The sequence below is a fragment of the Cetorhinus maximus genome, chromosome 2 (genome assembly GCF_964194155.1).
Source record: "Cetorhinus maximus chromosome 2, sCetMax3.hap1.1, whole genome shotgun sequence".
NCBI lineage: Eukaryota > Metazoa > Chordata > Chondrichthyes > Lamniformes > Cetorhinidae > Cetorhinus > Cetorhinus maximus.
The window spans coordinates 114,537,090-114,556,584 of record NC_135880.1 but is presented as its reverse complement, the minus strand read 5'-3'; the positions used below and the strand labels follow the sequence as shown (position 1 = coordinate 114,556,584).

Genomic DNA, 19,495 nt, shown 5'->3' with positions numbered 1-19,495 from the left:
CAGAGGTGAGGTGAGAGTGACTGCCCTTTACTTCAAGACAGCATTTGACCAAGTGTAGCATCAAGGAGCCCTAACAAAACTGCAGTCAATGGGAACCAGGGGGAAAACTCTCCATTGGTTGGAGTCATACCTAGCACAAAGGAAGATGGTTGTTGGAGGTCAATCATCTCAGTCCCAAGACATCACTGCAGGAGTTCGTCAGGGTAGTGTCCTAGGCCCAATCATCGTCAGCTGCTTCATCAATGACCTTCAATCCTAAGGTCAGAAGTGGAGAGGTTCGCTAATGCTTGCACAATGTTCAGCACCATTCACGACTCCTCAGATGCTGAAGCAGTCCAAATGCAGCAAGACCTGGACAATATTCTTGGGCTGACAAGTGGCAAGTAACATTCGTGTCACACAAGTGCCAGGCAATGACCATCTCCAACTAGACAGAATCAAACCATCGCCCCCATGACAATCAATGGCGTTACCATCACTGAATCCCCCACTATCAACATCCTGGGGGTTGCCATTGACCAGAAACTGAACTGGACTATCCATAGAAATACTGTGCCTACAACAGCAGGTCAGAGGCTAGGAATCCTGCAGCGAGTAGCTCACCTCCTGACTCCCCAGAGCCTGCCCACCATCTACAAGGTGTGAAACGTGATGGAATACTCTCCATTGCTTGGTTGGGTGCATCTCCAACAACACTCAAGAAGCTTGACACCATCCAGGACAAGGCAGTCCGCTTCATTGGCACCCCATCCACAAACATTCACTCTCTCCATTACCAATCCACAGCGTCAGCAGTATGTACCATCTACAAGGTGCACTGCAAGAACTCACCAAGCCTCCTTTGACAGCACCTTCCAAACCCACGACCACTACCATCTAGAAGGACAATAGCAGCAGACACATTGGAACACCACAACCTAGAAGCTCCCCTCCAAACCACTCACCATTTTGACTTGGAAATATTTTGCCATTCTTTGGCTGTCGTTGGGTCAAAATCCTGGAACTTCCTCCTTAACAGCACTTTGGGTATACCAACATCACATAGACTGCAACGGTTCAAGAAGGCATCTCACCACCACCTTCCCAAGGGCAATTAGGGATGGGCAATAAATATTGGCCTAGCCAGCGAAGCTCACATCCCATCAATGAATAAAACAAAAAATTGGGCCATATGCTGAAATGTTGCAAAAGTCAAAATCTTAAGAAGAGGACAAAATAAGGAGAAATGCATACATCTTTTGACCAACATCCTTGTGTCCAACATTCCTCAAATTAAGCTACAAATAATCCCCATATTCTTATGAATGCTACTCTAACTTGCTGGGAAGAGAATTTTAAAAGTAAAAATGTGATAACCAGTCTGCCATCTGGTAGGAAGACGGCACATTCTTACTGATTCTTAATGGGTCTATGAATTATCTGATGCCACATCCTCACTGTCACCATCTGATTCCCCTTGTGAAAGTATCTAAGCTTGTGCATGGATGTGAAGATGTAAGTGACACAGAGGCTGGGTTCAAGGGGGTTGGGTAATCCAAATTCTATTTTCCATTATCCACATCATCCTCATCCTTACCATCATAGTTTGTAGAAAGGTAGTTGTGCCTCTGTTCGTCCCCCTCCTTATCATCTTCCTTCTCCTTGGCTCTCTTTCTCGTTCCACTGTGTTGGACATGCAGGAAAGGAGGTTAGAAGCTAAGAATGGGTGAACAATTACCTCTTGGGATTAAAGAAACAAAGAAAGGAATTGGAGGAGTTTGTCTGTACGGTGCTTCACAGGGATGCTATGACACTGTGCTAATGTCTAGTCGCTAACTTTCCATCAGTCTGCCCCTGACATGACTCTTTTCTACAGCACAAGCAGAGGGCTCTGTGGCCGCCACCTTGTAGGATGGCCAGTATTTAATGTTGTCAGTAAACTGTTACATTCGAGAAAACCAGTTGGTGATGGATAGTACTGGAGCCAATCTTTACTCAGTGTAACATTTATTCACAGAGTGAAACATTACAAGATTACATGTCCTAACTCCACTACACCCGTATTTCACTGAGTGTCTCCTTATATCTGTTCAATTGAAAACCCAATTAATGCCCTCCACCTGCATATAATTAAGCACAATTGATATATAACTAATTGACCTCCTCTCCTCAAATTGGTCAACTTTGCACTCCAGCAGATCTAGCATCTTTTGTTAAACAAATGATTTATTCATTCATGGCATGTGAACGTGGCATGTAGTGCCAGCATTTATTGCTCATCCCTGTCTGCTCCTGAAATTTTGACGGCAAGATCTGCAAATAGCAGGAGGCTCTGGCATTGCTGTTTGAGAATCATCTAAATAAAGCAAAGGCCGTGGGCCCTAACAGCATCCCAGATGTAGTAGTGAAGGCTTGTGCTTCAGAACTGGTATTCTTAGCCAAGCTGTTTCAGTACAGCTACAACACAGGCATCTACTCGATAATGTGGAAAATTACAAAAGGGCGGACAAATCTGGCCAATTATTGCCCCATCCATCTACACTCAATTATCAGCAAAGAGATGGAAGGTGTCATCAACAGTGCTATCAAAGTGGCATTTACTCAACAACAGACTGTTCACCGATGCGCAGTTTGGGTTCTGTCAGGGCACTCTGCTCCAGACCTCATACAGCCTTGGTCCAAACATGGACAAAAAGATGCTGAATTCCAGAGGTGAGATGAGAATGATTGTCCTTGACATCAAGGCAGCATTTGAATGAGTGTGACATCAAGGAGCCTTAGCAAAACTAAAGTCAATGGGAACCAGGGAGAAAACCCCCCACTCATTCCTAGTGCAAAGGAAAATGGTTGTTGTTGCTGGAGGGCAATCATTTCAGGCCCAGGACATCACTGCAGTAGAGCCCTCTTCCGCTACTTCCATCAATGAGCTTCCCTCCAACATAAGGTCAGAAGTGGGGATGTTCGCTGATGATTACACAATGTTCAGTACTATTCGCAACTCCTCAGATAATGAAGCAGTCCGTGCCTGCAAGCAGCAAGACTTGGACAACATTCAGGCTTAGGCTAATAAGTGGCAGGTGACATTTGCACAACCCAAGTGCAAGGCAATGACCATCTCCAATAAGAAAGAAGCTAACCATCTCCCCATGACATTCAATGGCATCACCATCGCTGAATCCTCCACTATCACAATCAACAGCCTGAAGGTTACCATTAACCAGAAACTCAAGTGGATGAGTCATATAAATACTGTGAGTACAAGAGCAGGTCAGAGGCTGGGAATTCTGCGGTGATTAACTCACCTCCTGACTCCCCAGAGCCTGTCCATCAATTACAAGGTGCAAGTCAGGACTGCAATGGAATACTTTCCACTTTCCTGGATGAGTGCGGCACCAGCAATACTGAAGAAGCTTGACACCATCCAGTACAAAGCAGCCTACATGATTGGCACCCCACCCACCATCTTAAACATTCACTTCCTCCACCACCAGCACACAATGGCTGCTGTATACACCATCTACAAGTTGCACTGCAGCAATTTGCCAAGGGTCTTTCGACGGCACTTTCCAAACCTGTGACCTCGACCACCTAGACGAACAGGAGCAATAGACGCATAAGAACACCACCATTTGCAAGTTTGTCTCCAAGTCACTCTCCATCCTGAATTGGAATTGTATTGCCGTTCCTTCACAGTTGCTAGGAAGAAATCCTGGAATTCCTTCAGGAATAGCACTGTGGGTGCACTTACACCACATCGACTGTAGTGGTTCAAAAAAATAGCTTACCACAACCTTCTCAAGGGCAGTTAGTGATCAGAAGTAAATGTTGGCATTGCCAGATACATCAGATACATTGCATCCTAAGAATGAATTACAAATTCTGTATCTTAAAGAGAAGCTGCGCAAAAAGATTGGTGTAATATAAACTCTTGTAAAATGATCACTGGACCAGAAGTAGGGATCCATATTGATGGCTGCCGCCCAGAGGCATTAGTGGTGCAGGTGGACATTAAGACAGAGGCCATGGTCCTTTAGGAGGCAAGGAGCCTCTCAAGAACGACCCTCAGAGGGCAGTTGGGAACAGGTGGCCAAAGAGGTTAGCTCTTGGAGTCTGGATCTGAGGATCTGCCAACAGTGCCATGTCTAATGACCTCATGCGGGTGAGCAACATCAGTGAATACATCTTCACATGACATCTCCTACTCACCACAACACAGCCGTCTCATGATTCTCTGCTCCACGCACCCATTACTCATCCAGTACCAGTCTCTGCCAGTCAGGATTCAACACTTAATATGCAGATACTCCACCTCACTTTACAATAGAAAATGTTCCAATTAATTATCCTACCTGCAATCAGGATGCATGATCCTTTAAATAACATGATTGCGGGGTCCCTCATAGAGCTTCACGCTTTTTTCATGAAAAGACAACGTAGGGGCTGCCACACATTTGTTGGGCAAATTTGGGATCCTGCCATCATTTTGGCCGATTGGGCTGTGGACAGCAACATCTGTGGGCTGCAGAACAAGCAGGCGGTGGCACATCCTGCCCTCGGCAAATAGAAGCTGTCATCTCATAACACTGCAAATATTTCATTCAATATTCTAACTGTGGTCTAACCAGTGGTTTGTCCAAGTGTAGCATTAACTCTGCTTTTATACGCTGTGCCTGCCACATTGATATTTTTCACCCTAGTTAACTCAAATTCAGCTCCTAAAATTTGAAACAATAATAAAAATAATTAAAAAGTAGCAATTTCTGTCCAATCAGTTTTAACCCAGCAGTGACTTGGAATCTCACATCCCTGCATTATATGCCACCCATTTGATGCTTTCATGTTTCCTAGAAAATCTGTGTACGTTTTTCATTTTCTGAGAAATTGACAAGTTTGTGAAGGTAAATCCTGTTGAAATTGATGCATTTTACATTGCAATACATTTACACTCACTACAGTTTAAATCTTCTCCAGTGCTGAAGACTTGTTATTCCACAATCTGCAGAAGGATTCTATTATTTCCTTTTTCCTTTTTAGTATTTTCAATTATCTTTAATTGCCATTGTCCTGTCCTCCTTCAGCCATAAGTCAATCTTGTTGGGCCTTAGAAACAGTACTATTTTACACCAGTGAATAGGAGGCGTGCTTTGAGAAATTGGTGTCCCACCAATCTTCTTTCCCTGTCCCATGCAGAGGGATTCATGTCATTGGCTACCGTGCGCAACATGGACAACCTTTAGGGAAACAGCAGCATTGGAAGTAGCCAAATCTGTATACCTCTAGTAATTGGTATAAGGACTCTGATCCATTATGTGCCAATCTCGAGTTGTTTTCAAGTAGTATTTTTAATTTATTTCTGCAATAGTAAACAGTAAAAATTAAGTTGTGGTTTAGCAGTTGAATTCACTGCTCATGTAGAGCAATGAGTTATGTGTTCCTAGGCCTTTTCAAATGTTGGTATTGAGTGATTACTAAGAGATACGTGAGAATATCCTAGGATTGCTTTCTCCAATTTCTTCCACTTTGGGGAAAAGCAGGAGAAAAACATTCAACAATATGATTGTTTTGTGCCCAGATTGAATGAATATATTTTTTGAATTATATACGTGTGTGTGTGTATATATATATTTAAACATAGATAAAGCATTAATGTCACTTTCTCTAACTTTTCCTGCAGGTTGCAGAGCATTTCCTGGAAACAAAAGAGAGAGGTACATACTTTGTTATTAACATAATACTGCACAAGTGAGGCATTGATTTCCAAGCAGAATATGGGCACTGCATGAATACAGTTGAGTCAATTAAGAGCTCTCGCAATCATTCAGCATCATCTGTGTAGGATGTGAAAGCTGTATTAATTGGCATACGTGCTGCTTGTCTCTCTGCTTCCTACCCACCCCCCCACCCCCCTCTCCACCACCACCCCATTCCCCACTGAGTGTATTTTACGATAGTTAAATCATGCACCATACAAAGCAGGTAATTGTTACTGGTGTCATTGAAGATTGGGGGTAATGCAATGTGTGTGACTCAGAATAGGCCACAAGGAACACTGTTTAAAAAGATATATATATGACAGAATCCACAGTTCTTTCACAGGGAATGTATTTATCAAGGTCCTGAAAATCTGTACGTTAACCTTTTGAAATACCCACTTGCTGAATCGGAATAAAGAATCAGTCATGTCTTAATTATCTGTACTCCTAACTATGTGACTAAAGGCTGAAACACTGAAGTTTCAGCTTTTTGAATGATACATATTTTGCACAAAGGTTGGTGCTATAGGTATGGGTTATGTGGTAGTCACTATCTCAGACATATTCAAAATCAGAACAGCAAAAAAATGTTGGACACTCATATGTTCTGCACTTCAACCTCTCTTCAATCCTCTGGCTTTTCCTTCCCTCTTTTACAGCTTTTATCATCACCACCACTAGAACTATTTGGATTTTACTGCATCTTTTCTGTTAACCCTTTCAATAATAAACCTATGCTAACCTTTTCGAAACAAGTTTAGATGATATAATGCAGAGAACCTCCAATGAAAATAATGAAGAAATCTCAAATGTTCACTTTTAAAGAGTTAAGCTTGAGATAGGAACTGTTCCAAAAGGCTGTGCCACTCGGAAGGTAAAATAACACTTTGCAAATTTCCACATGGCAGATTCCTGATTTCAGCTGACGTGATGCATTTTCCTGAAGGGAAGCAAAATTGCAGAGCGTTGCTGGATTACATATTTATAACATAAAACGTCTCTTCTATAGATTGAAAATACCCATTTATGTCTAGTTTTGCTTCCTGACTGTTAACTAACCCTCTATCGATGCTATATATTCCTGCTAACTCCAAGAGCCCTTATCTTGCCTATTAAACTTTTGTGTGGCGTCTCACCAAATACCCTTTGGAAGTCCAGGTATACTACATCTACTGGTTCCCCTTTATTTACCCTACTAGTTACATATAATTCAGTTTATATTGGCTTGAGGTCCCATCAATTTTCAAGGCTGGCCTTCATTTTCATAGTGCCAACAAGATGCAAGAACCGAGGCAGCACTCACAGGCAGTTTGCCATTCAAAAGGGGTTGGAGGATTCATGCTCTTCCTAGCCTTACAACGATCATGTTAAGAAAATTATTTACCATTAGCCTGTTTTATATCGGGTCCTTCTAAAGATCACTGAGTAGGCTAGTCAATGCCCAGTATCAATAGTTGGAGGATGCAGCACACATGCTCTTCTCATTGGTACATAGAAATCACATCGTGCAGCTACTGCAGGTGTAAGACTATGATTTAAATATTAAAATAAGGTGGAAATACTGGTTGCTCATATCCCCTTTCAAAAATGTCTAAATCTGTCACTGTAGAAATACATTTTGTCTGTTTAGCTTCCCCATAACAGAAGTGGGAGGATATTAGGTATACCAGCAACTAAAGTTACAAGAAGCTTATGGCCCACCACATTAGTTATTTTCACATCTTATTGACAAGTTTTCACACTTAAAATAGACCAAACCGCAGAGTGTGATTCCCCAAATCGCTGAAAAGCAGAATTTAACTTATTCATATACCATGAAAGAGCAGCTATAGGAATAAACCTTATGGCCAGGATCTTTAGGTCGGGGGGCGGGGCCCACTCGCCAAGGGGAAAATGACGCAGGATGACATCGGGCGGAACTCCCGACGTCACCCCGCGTCATTTCAATTTTCAAGTCGGCTGTGCGCCCGCCGACCTGTCAACGTCCTATTGAAGCCATTTGAAAAGTAATTGAGATAATTAATGGACCTGCCTGTCCAACCTTAAGGTTGGTGGGCAGGCCGGGAGCCCTAGCAGGCTTCAGAAAAAGCATGAAACCTCATCCATGGGTGGGACGAGGTTTCATCAGAGTTTTTAAAATTTGAATAAATGCATCCTTTAAAGTGATGGACATGTCCCAACTCATGTGACAGTGTCACATGAGGGGAAATGTGAGGGAAATGTTATTTTTACACCTTCACCATTTTTAAATTTGGCGCCGATCTCCCTGAGGCAGCACTTAACCTCAGGGAGATGAGTGCGCCGCGCGAAAGAGTGCACTCTCGGCTGAGGGATTTCCCCCCCCCACCGCCCGCACAGGGAGTGCATAACGCTTCCTGGCAGATGTCATGCTGGGCGGGCCTTAATTGGCCCGCCCACGTAAAATGGCGGCGGGGGTGCCGATCGGAGGCACGCCCACCTGCGCCTGTTCCTGCACTTGCCCCCAGCGGGGGGAAAATTCTTCCATATGAGTTTTTGAGTTGTCAGCATTTTGAAGTTGCTCATCAGCTGTTACTAATTTCTAGATTGTTATTTATGCGTATATTCTGTATAATGCAGCAAAAGGAACATTATCACTTTGCATTTCTTTATATTTCATTCCTTACATGTACTCAGCAGTTTTATTTTTCAGGCCAGCTATTCTTGAATTCTATTCAGATCATAGCTACAACAGTTTAAAACTATCAGATTGATCGAATAAAAGATATCCTATACAATATTTATATTTTTTTCTGATGGACTAACAGGCCAAATTACCTTTGACACATTTTACAAAGCAATAGCTTATTTCAGCAGCAGTTTAATGAATATATTCCACTTAATTTCTAACATCCTTTTTTCTGGCAAAATATCTCATGCATAAATAGAAAAAATTATCTTGGCCCAGCAAAGGTTGCATTCATAAATATTTTTATAGGATCCGTAGATGTATTCTTGTTAGGCCAATGAAGTCATTTCAGGAATTGTCAAAGATTCAATCCAGTAAACACAGTACAAAACCCTGGGTAGAAAATTCAGCTTTGATGCACCCTTACTCAAATCTTAACTACCCAAACAAGGCAACATGATGTAAAGTGAAACGGTTATGGGTTGTAATCAGTGTTTACCAGAAACAAGAAAAAAAATTGTGTTTAAATAAAACTCTTATACAAATAGAATCCAGAACTATGAACCAAAGTACTCTGGGTTTGGCCTATCCCAAAACCAGTGATCTGCAATTGTTTTTGAAACCAATAACTCGGCAAACTGGTAATAGTATTAGACACAGAAAGAGAAATACCAGAGATCCTCAATGCTCTGGATGCCAGAGCTGGATAAGATAAGCTAAATTCTACTTCTGTGAATCCAGAATTACAGTTTTTCCTGTGGAAGAGGCAAAATATCTTACCTTTGTAATAACATCTGAATTTTCTTCTAATCAGCAGACATACAATACTCAAAATGCATGGCCCTCAACCCCAGTGTAAATACTAAGATATGTACAATAGGAACCTTTATGTGTGGGATTGGGTGGTTCCACAATTTAAATATTTCTGGTGGCTACCACCGCCACAATGGTGCATCAGGCTGGTCTGCTATACTGAGAAGGCTACAAATTGTAGCAGAAGTCCTCCATTCTTCTGTGCCCCAGGAGCCCCAGGCCCAGAAGATTTTTTTTTTTTACGACCTATCATCCAATCTTCACTGCATTCTTATTTTACTTACAGGGTCCAAGCCTGATCCCCAGTTAGCCCTACTTCTGCTTGTTGGCAGCCAGGTCAGCCTCTTCCCGCCTAGTGTACCAGCTGCCTTCGAAAAAAATTTTAAATTCATTCATGGGATGTGCTGGCTAGGCAAGCATTTATTGCCCATCCTTAGATGCCCTTGTGGTGGTGAGCTGCCTTCTTGACCCACCGCAGTCCAGTACACCAGCAGTGCTGTTAAGAAGGGAGTTCCAAGATTTTGACCCAGTGACAGCAAAAGAACGGCAATAAAATTCCAAATCAGGATGGTGTGTGACTTGGAGGGGAACCTGTAGGTGATGGTGTTCCCATGCAACTGCTTCCCTTGTCCTTGAGATGGTACAGGTTTGGATGGAGCCTTGGTGAGTAGCTGTGGTGCATCTTGTAGATGGTACAAACTGCTGCCATTGTGCATCGGTGGTGGAGGGAGTGAATTTTGAAAGTGGTGAATGGGATGCCAATCAAGCGGACTGCTTTGTCCTGGATAGTGTCAACCTTCTTGAGTCTTGTGGAGCTGCATTCATCCAGGAAAGTGGAGAGAATTCCATCACATTCCTGACTTGAGCCTTGTTAGATGGTAGACAGGGTTTGGGGAGTCAGGAGGTGAGTTACTCTCTGCAGAATTCCCATCTCTGATCTGCTCTTGTAGCCACAGTATTTATTTAGCTGGTCCAGTTCAGTTCCTGGTCAATGGTAACCCCCAGGATGTTGATACAGGGGGAATCAGTGATGGTAATGCCATTGAATGTCATGAGGAGATGGTTAGGTTCTCTCTTGTTGGAGATGGTCGTTGCCTTGTGTGACGTGAATGTTACTTGCCACTTATCAGCCCAAGCCTGAATATTGTCCAGGTCTTGCTGCATATCGGCACAAACTACTTCAGTGTCTGAGGAGTTGCAACTGGTACAAACATGGTGCAATCATCCACGAACATCCTCACTTCTGACCTTATGGTGGAGGGAAGGTCATTGATGAAGCAGCTGAAGATGGTTGGGCCTAGGACACTATCCTGAAGAACTCCTGCAGCAATGCCACAGGACTGAAATGATTGACCCCCAACAACCACAACCATCTTCCTTTGTGCTAGTTTTGACTCCAACCAGTGGAAGGATTTCCCCCTGATTCCCATTTACTTCAGTTTTGCTAGGGCTTCTTGATGCCACACTTGGTCAAATGCTACCTTGGTGTTAAGGGCTGTCACTCTCACCACACCGATTGAGCTCAGCTGTTTTGTCTATGTTTGAACCACGGCTGTATTGAAGTCATGAGCTGAGTAGCCCTGGAAGAACCCAAACTCAGCATTAGTCAGCAGGTTACTGCTGAGGAAGTGTTGCTTGCTAGCACTGTCACCACCTTTCACCACTTTGCTGATGATCAAGAGTAACCTGATGGGGCAGTAATTGGCCGGGTTGGATTTATCCTGCATTTTCTGAACGGGACATAACTGGGCAATTTTCCACATAGCCAGGCCAATGCCAGTTTTGTAGCTGTAATGGAACAGTTTGGCTATGGATGCAGCTAGTTCTGGAGCACAAGTCTTCAGTACTATTGTCGGAATGTTGCCAGGGCCCAAAGCCTTTGTAGTATCCAGTGACTTCAGCCGTTTCTTGATATCACATGGAGTGAATCAAATTAGCTGAAGACTGGCATCTGTGATGCTAGGGACCTTAGGAGGAGGCCAAGATGGATCATCCACTTGGCACTTTTGACTGAAGTTGGTGGCAAATGCTTCAGCCTTATCTTCTGCGCTGATGTGTTTGGCTCCCCCATCATTGAGGATGGTGATATTTGCGGAGCCTCCTCTTCCTCCTGTTAGTTGTTTGATTGTCCACCATGTTCGCGACTGGATGTGGCAGGACTGCAGAGCTTAGATCTAATCCATTGGTTGTGAGATCGCTTAACTCTATTGAATGCTGCTTCTGCTGTTTGGCATGCAAGGAGTCCTGTGTTGTGGCTTCATCAGGTTGACATCCTATTTTTCAGGTATACCTGGTGCTGCTCCTGGCATGCTCTCCTGCACTCTTCATTGAACCGGGGTTGTTCCTCCAGCTTGATGGTAATAGTAGAGTGGGGTATATGCCGGCCCATGGGGTTACAGATTGTGGTTTAATGAAATTTTGCTGCTGCTGATGGCCCACAGCACTCATGGATGCCCAGTCTTGAGTTGTAGATCTGTTTGAAATCTATCCCATTTAGCGTGGTGGATGCAGTGCATCCTCAAGGTGAAGACGGGACTTTATCCCCACAAGGACTGTGCGGTGGTCACTCCTACCAATACTGTCGTGGACAGATGCATCTGCAACAGGTAGATTGGTGAGGACCAGGTCAATAAGGTTTTTCGCCCTTATTGGTTCCCTCATCACCTGCCCTAGACCCAGTCCAGCAACTATGCCCTTTAGTACTTGGCCAGCTCGGTCAGTGGTGCTACCGAACCACTCTTGGTGATAGGCATTGATGTCCCCCACCCAGAGTATATTCTGTGCCCTTGCCACCCTCAGTGCTTCTTCCGTTGGTGTTCAACACTGATGCATCGGCTGAGGTGGGGCGCGGGGGGGGGGCAGTGGGCAGTGTTGCTGGGGGCAGTAGATGGTAATCAGCAGGAGGTTTCCCTGCCCATGCCTGTCCTGGTGTCGTGAGACTTCATGGGGTCCGAAGTCAATGTTGAGGACTCCCAGGGCAACTCCCTCCCGACTGCACACCACTGTATGCATACCACTGTATCCCCACCACTGGGTGTTCTGTCCTACCGGTAGGACAGGACATACCCAGGGATGGTGATTGTAGTGTCTGGGACATTGTATCTAAGGTATGATTTGGTGAGTATGACTATGTCAGACAATGCTTGACTAATCTGTGGGACAGCTCTCCCAATTTTGGCACAAACCCCAGATGTTAGGAAGGACTTTGCAGGGTCAACAGGGCTGGGTGTGCCGTTGTCATTTCCAGTGCCTGGGTGGATGCTGGGTGATCTGTCCAGTTTCGTTCCTTTTAGACTTCAGAGTGGTTTGATACAACTGAGACCATTTAAAAGTCAGCCACGTTGCCATGGGCTGGAATCACATATAGGCCAGACCAGGTAAGGATAGCAGATTCCCTTCCCTAAAGGATATTAGCGAACCAGATGGGTTTTTACAACAATCGACAATGGTTTTGTGGTCACCATTAGACAAGCTTTTAATTCCATTTTTATTAATTGCATTTTTAAATTCTACTAGCTCCCATGGTGGGATTTGAACCCTTGTCCCCAGAGCATTAGCCTGGGCCTCTGGATTACTAGTCTAGTGACATTACCCTACCCCTACGCCTACCCCCAGCCCCAGCCCCAGCCCCACCGCTTCCCCAGGCCACAGCTGAGGATACTCCTAACCTGTGAATCTCCTGCGCCTCCCAGCCATTTTCCCTCTCAGCAGGTGACATGTTTGAGACAAATGGAGGTTCCTTCCCAATGTGGACACTGCAGCTATTAGGAGTGCAGGCTGGGAGCTAATTTGCAGACTTTTTGCCTCATTCTGTCAGTGCATTTTCCCTTCTCTCTCTTCCATGCCATCTGTTATCATAGAATACTAAAAATAATGATTACTTAAGAAATGTACATACATCCATGGGGACAGGCCTGAGATTCACATGAAATTTGCACGTTGGGAGCAGTAGCCCACCTTTTGTATGTTATAGAACTCTGGGCAGTTATCTTGCAGGAAATATATTAATTTGTCACTCAAGTAGAACATTACCAATTTTGATATGCATAATTTCAACTTGGCACCAGTGCTTTATCTAATATCATATGCTGGCAGCAGTAAATGACGCAAAACATAGGTGAAATTTAACTCAAAAGTTACCATGCTAAACGACATGATTTATTTACCGAAGTAGAACTGTTTAGTTAGTGATCAGATACAAAAACAAGAGGGAGGGGCTTTCACAAATTAACAATACTAAATGCTGAAAGATGCCTGCATGGCCAATGACGTTAAAGAAAATTAACAAATTCCTGGAGTACCATAAATAGCGCATGATTGTAATTCATGATTTTGATGGCTGGTAAAGAAAAACATTGAATACAGTGAAAAATACATTCTGAATTATACACAAGGGCACTGAAACAAAAACAAAATAAAAATTGTGATTTGACTACAAAGTTCGGAAACATGTCCACATACTCCACAAGATAGAAAGGATATCCTCGGGCACGCAAATTTCTGGTAAGTGAAAAGACCATTTGAAAAAAAAAATCTTTCCGTACAGTGCAGGTAATTTGAATGTGCAGTTAACTTAATAAACTTATACCATTGTGTATATTGACTGGGGGACAATTTTAACCTTGGACGAACACCACACAAGCGGTACAATTACTCCACCCATCTGATGTCCTTGCTGAGAGGCTCAAACTTTTCAGGAGAGCAGGAAATTCAGCAGCTCCTAGGCAGAGCCGAGCCAGAAATAATAATGCCGGCGCGTAAAATGACACGCAATGACGTCAGGTGTGCGTCCCGACAAAGATGATTTTTCGCAGCCTGTGCGATTTTCAGTGTGTTGCACAGGCGCAACGGGCAGGTGGGTAGGCCATACTTTTAAAAACCTCATCCACGGGCGGAAGAAGAGGGGTGAGTGGACGTGCTAATGCGAGTAGTTAGAACTTTAGTTTATTGCTTACTGCTACTTGCTTGTGTGAACAGGACAACTTCATTTCTCTTCGGAGCTGCTTTGACAGAAAGAACAGGCTTCAGTTCATGACTCTGGAGGAATCATAACACTTGGGGCCTTTCAGGTATCAAGCAGCCTTCCCTTACCCTGGGAATAAGGATTGTAGTCTCCGCTGGAGGCACCTCCTCTGAGGAGGAAGGGAGGGCCAGAAGGAGGAGGAGGCCAGGAGTCCATATTCAGCCTCCAGGGGAGCCACTGTGGGAGGACAGGCACAGGCACAATGGGTGCAGGGCCAACAGGAAGTCCAAGGCGGAAGGGGCCACAGAAGACGCCACTATCCTGCTGCCAGGGATTACAGACGGTGAAGCAGCTACCTCAATATGCCTGAGGTGCAGTGCCGAAGGAGGCTACGTCTCTCAAGGGAGACAGTGACCTCCAACTGTCAGATGATCAGCCCTGAGATCAGCTCCAACTGTGTGGGTGGACACCCCATGCCAGTGGCGCTGAAGGTCATGGTTTCCCTCAACTTCCCTCCGGTTCTTTCCAAGGGTCAGTGGGTGATCTTTGTGGAGCTTCGCAGTCAGCTGTCCACAGTTGTGTCAAGCTGGTGACAAACACTCTGTTCAGGCGTGCATTGACCTCCATTCATTACCGTTCGGGTGAGGCCAGCCAGACAGAGTGAGCTTTGCCGCGATTGCTGGGTTCCCCTGCATCCAGGGTGCTATAGACTGCACACATATGGCCATCAAGGTGCCAGCAGGTCAGCCGGGAGCCTTCGCAACAGGAAGGGTTTCCACTCCATGAACGTGCAGATAGTGTGTGATCACAGGATGCTGATTCTGCACGTCTGTGCAAGGTACCCAGGCAGCTCCAAATATACATCCTGAGACACTCCCAGGTGCTGAGGCTCTTCAGTGTTCCAGCTCAGCTGGATGGATGGCTGCTGGGTGACAAGGGCTATCCCCTCAGAAGGTGGCTCATGACGCCTCTCCACCATCCAAGAACAGAAGCTGAGCAGCGGTACAATAGGAGCCACACCTCCACAAGGGCTGTGGTGGAGAGAACTATCGGTCTTCTCAAGATGCGCTTCTGATGCCTGGACCGTTCAGGGGGCGGACTCCAATACCCCCCAGATCGTGTGTCACTGATAGTGGTGGCATGCTGTGCTCTCCACAATCTGGCACTGGAAAGGGGGGACGCAGTGGAGGAAGAAGATGTAGACGCAGATGCTCTGGCTGCAGGCGATGAGTCCAGTAGTGAGTCTGAAGATGAGCACGCTCAGGAGAACACTGAGGGGAAGACATTGACCCAGGCAACCTCCAGGGAGGCAGGGACACCCGGGAGGCTTTGTTCCAACGCTCCTTCACCTAGCCTACCACAGATGGATCTCCAACATATGCCAGGGCTGCAGGCTCCATACTTGATACCTGAGAGCAACATTTGCCTGCTCAGCTATGTGCTTTTCAATAAAGCTCAATGATAAACAAATCTTATAACATCATGGGTTCCCCTTCACCTGCAGAACTAATGAAGCACCCAGAGGCTTGTTGAGAACCAAAACATTTGATAACTTGCATACAGAAATCAAAGCACATTAAAAGGTGTTGAACAGCCAGTTTAAAAGTAACTTCAAAATGGGGCTTAAGAAAACCGCTACTGATAAGCCCGTGTTGTGCCTGAGGTGATTTACGATTACACTTGTGGGTGCTATGTCTAGATGCTCCCCCTTCGCTGGCACTGGCATTGGAGACAGCCTGCTCACTCTGCTGTCCCGTTGGCCTTGATGACCATGGCAGGCGTCCTCTGGCCGGTGAAGCCTGTACTGGCCCCAACTGGGAGGGAGCAACCAGTGCCACAGCTGGCATCTCCCCTGTCACCACAGTCTCATCAGATGCCACGGTCACTGGCAGAGGGGCGGAGGAGCTGTTGCCATCATCTGGAGCACCCTGAGAGGAGCCCGCAGAGACGACAGGCAGCTTGTGCACCAATGTGAGGCAGCTTCGGACCTTCCTGCTTCACCATTGATGGACGGGCACCTAGCTGGGATAGTAGGTGCCCAATCCATCTCCCACACAGACACTGGCCAGCTGAGGTCAGTGCCGCTTTGAGGGCTTGCAGGTCTAAGCACATCCTCAGGAAGCCCTGATTGTTCTCCTGGAGGAGTCTCTCCATGAGAGTCGCCACTCTCTCCGTGGAGGAGGCATTGCGCTCAGCCATGAGGGCTATTCATTGCTCATGCTCCACATGGACTCCTCCTCCATCACAGAGACCATGGCATGCATTCCCTCACGTATATCCGCCAGATCCTCCCGCACACCCTGCTGGACTTCCAGTATCTGCTGCCTCAGGGACGACTCCAGAGGCTCATCATCAGCCACCGACTGAGCATGTTCCTAGTCCCCAACATTCCTCCGACTGCCGGCGACCTGGGCACTCTCTGTCTCCTCCTGCACCTCAAGTGAGTGTGAAGTGCTCTCACCGCTGTGCACCAAGCTACTAGCTGACAATCTTATTCCCACCGAGGTGTTGGTATCTGCACTGGTGCCTGCCTGGCTGAGAGGGTGTGACACTGGTGCATTAATGTCTTCTGTGCCCTCAGGGGTCAGCAGCAGTCCCTCAGCCTCCTCAGTCCGGGCGTGTTCTGGTGAGGCTGAAAGGAAGAACAAGGATATTTGATTAGTTGAAGCCGTTACACTGTTAATGTGCATGCCTGGCACCCGGATCAGGATGCGCTCCTCCTTCCATTATCAATGGATGAACCATGTTGGATGCTGAAATCAATATACAGTCAACAGTGGAATGTTTGCACTGACAGACATTGTGACCTCAGTGCACGGCCCTCTTACCTCCCAGTGACAACCCAACCTCGCCGCGGTCACTTGACCTGGGCACATGGCGCCTCTCCAGCTCCAGTGCCTCCTGCTCGTATCTGGTGATGATGAGAAGGTGAGGCTGCCCTCCTCCAGTCCGCATTATTGTGTGTTGTCTTCTCCTGAAAGGAGAGAGGAGCATTGATTAGTCCACCCTGTACCTGCATTGCCATTGCAGCCTGGCCAACCCCACCTGAGGAAAACCCTGCAGGGCTCATCCGATTCGTGACCCTGGAGCTGCCGTGCACTCACTCCAAGCAGCCAGGGCTCACCCCCTTGCCCAGATGCTGCCTCCATCACATTTGCCACTCACACCCAAACCCACGAACACTACCACCTAGAAGGACGAGGGCAGCAGATAGATGGGAATTTATCCATCTACATAGATGGATACCACCTGGAAGTTCCCCTCCAAGTCACTCAGCATCCTAACTTGGAAATGTTCTGCCGCTCCACCACTGTCACTAGGTCAAAATCCTGGAACTTGCCCCCAAACAGCACTGTGGGTGTTCCTGCACCACATGCAGCGGATCCAGAAGGTGGCTGACCACCACCTCACAGGCAACTAGGGATGAGCAATAAATGCTGGCCCACCCAGCGAGGGCCACATCCCATGAATGAATGAATACAAAAACAAAATTCTGAGTTGGTAGGGGTGGGGGGGAGGGGCAACCTAACTGCTGTGCTAAGTGACCCATGCCAACACAGTACTCACCCTTCCCGATCACAAGACGTCATTAAACCGCTTGCGGCACTGCACCCAGGTGCATCGCACCGCATCGTGGGAGCTGACCCGCTCTGCCACCTCCTCCCAGGCAGGTTTTGTTTGGGGGGGGGGGGGGGGGCCTCCTCCTCCCGTCCTTTGGCACCAGGATCTCACTGTGTGCTGCCACCTCCTCGAGGAGGGCAGTGAGGTACTCATCTGAGAACCTCGGGGCCGACTGCCCCACCAACCTGCCCTCCTGCCTGGCCTGCTCTCCGAGGATGTTATCCATCATGCTCCAGACCGACATCAGTGGCAGCCTTAGGACGGCTGCTTGCGCCGATTTTGAATAGGCCGCCAGGTTGTCATCGGACCCGGCGGTCATTGGCCTCCCGCCGCAACCCGCCCCTTCCCGCTGGTCTCTGGAGCCGCGATTTATGCTGAGCGGGCCTTAATTAGCCCGCCTGTGTAAAATGGCGGCGATCGGCTCCATGCCCACTCCTGCCCAGCCCGCCCGCCATAGGAAAAATCCTGGCCCATCGTTTTAGACTCCCATCCCTGGCTTTTCTGCCTGCTGCTGTCTGACCCTCCCAGTAAAACGGTGATAGATCCATTCCAAGGGTTAAAGCAAATAGGAACAAAGTATACCAAATGCTTCCAATTGTTACAGGATCCTTCAAAGGGTGTTTTCCAGGGTACAGTTTATAATTCAAAGGGCTTATCGTAACACACCAAGGGACACATCTGCCACAAGACAACTTCACACCCCATCATTATACCAGTGTTGTCTAGAAGCAGGTATTTGCCATAGAAATCAGAACATTTTATAGCTCATGTACCCTTTTGGAATACCTAGAGTTAGGTTGGTGTTTCCACACCTTTGGGCTGTGGGAGATGATGGTGTAGTGGTAATGTCACTGGAATAGTAATCCAGAGGCCCAGGCCAATGCTCTGGGGACACGGGTTCTCTGATTTGGTTACCTTTTATAATATTATGGGAAGGTGGTGGAGGCGGGTTGCCTCACATCCTTTGAAAAGTACCTGGATGAGCACTTGGCACGTCATAACATTCAAGGCTATGGGCCAAGTGCTGGTAAATGGGATTAGGTAGGTAGGTCAGGTGTTTCTCACGTGTCGGTGCAGACTCGATGGGCCGAAGGGCCTCTTCTGCTCTGTGTTTCTGTGATTATGCAGCTAGGCTGGGCAAATGAATCTGCTCCCCCTGCTGCTGCAAAACCAGCAACCATCTTCCATGCTGCCTGGGATTTTGCCATTCAGTACTTTCGTGAATTCTCTGTAGATCTTTCTACAAGGGTTGCTTGGTATATTATCCATTTCTTCTGCAGCTATAATTCGGCCCCCAATCCAGACTTTCCACCTTGTGGAGGATCCAAGGCTAATCCTGCCCTGTGTGGCTTTCGGCACTAAAAACATCACAAGTACATGAAGACTTTGTTAGGGTTTTTACTATTGGGCCCGATGTCACTGTTTGCCCATTTTAATACAGAACAGCTGTGGCTATTCAAAGACAAACCAGTCTGCACTGTTTCTGTAGACCGCCTGATTTGAATTCCAGCAACAGCTTATCAGTACTATTATCTCTCTTCTTAAAATTTGAAGACTGGCAAGTGAAATTGATGAAGATTACACAACATCTAATGTAATATACTTTAAACTTTAAAGTTACAATCCTTTAAAACTACTACAAGGTCATTTTATGACAGTGTTTCTGGAGAGAAACTTATTCACTAGCTGTGCAGACCCATTCTGCCTGAAAATTGTGCA

At 46.3% G+C, this 19,495-nt stretch overlaps 1 protein-coding gene across 2 annotated transcripts in view; it reads left to right on the top strand.

The window, feature by feature from the left end:
* The window catches only part of LOC144696939 (guanine nucleotide-binding protein G(I)/G(S)/G(O) subunit gamma-7), a 221,313-nt gene that overhangs the window by 113,079 nt on the left and 88,739 nt on the right, over positions 1 to 19,495 (top strand). Inside the window, exon 1 of one of the 2 annotated variants that reach the window (XM_078568662.1) lies at positions 5,663 to 5,687. The exons of the other annotated variant lie outside the window; for it this stretch is intronic. The gene's annotated coding sequence lies outside the window, so the exon portion shown is untranslated. Of the gene's footprint in view, positions 1 to 5,662; positions 5,688 to 19,495 lie in introns of those variants that run through there. 2 annotated transcript variants of the gene reach the window in all.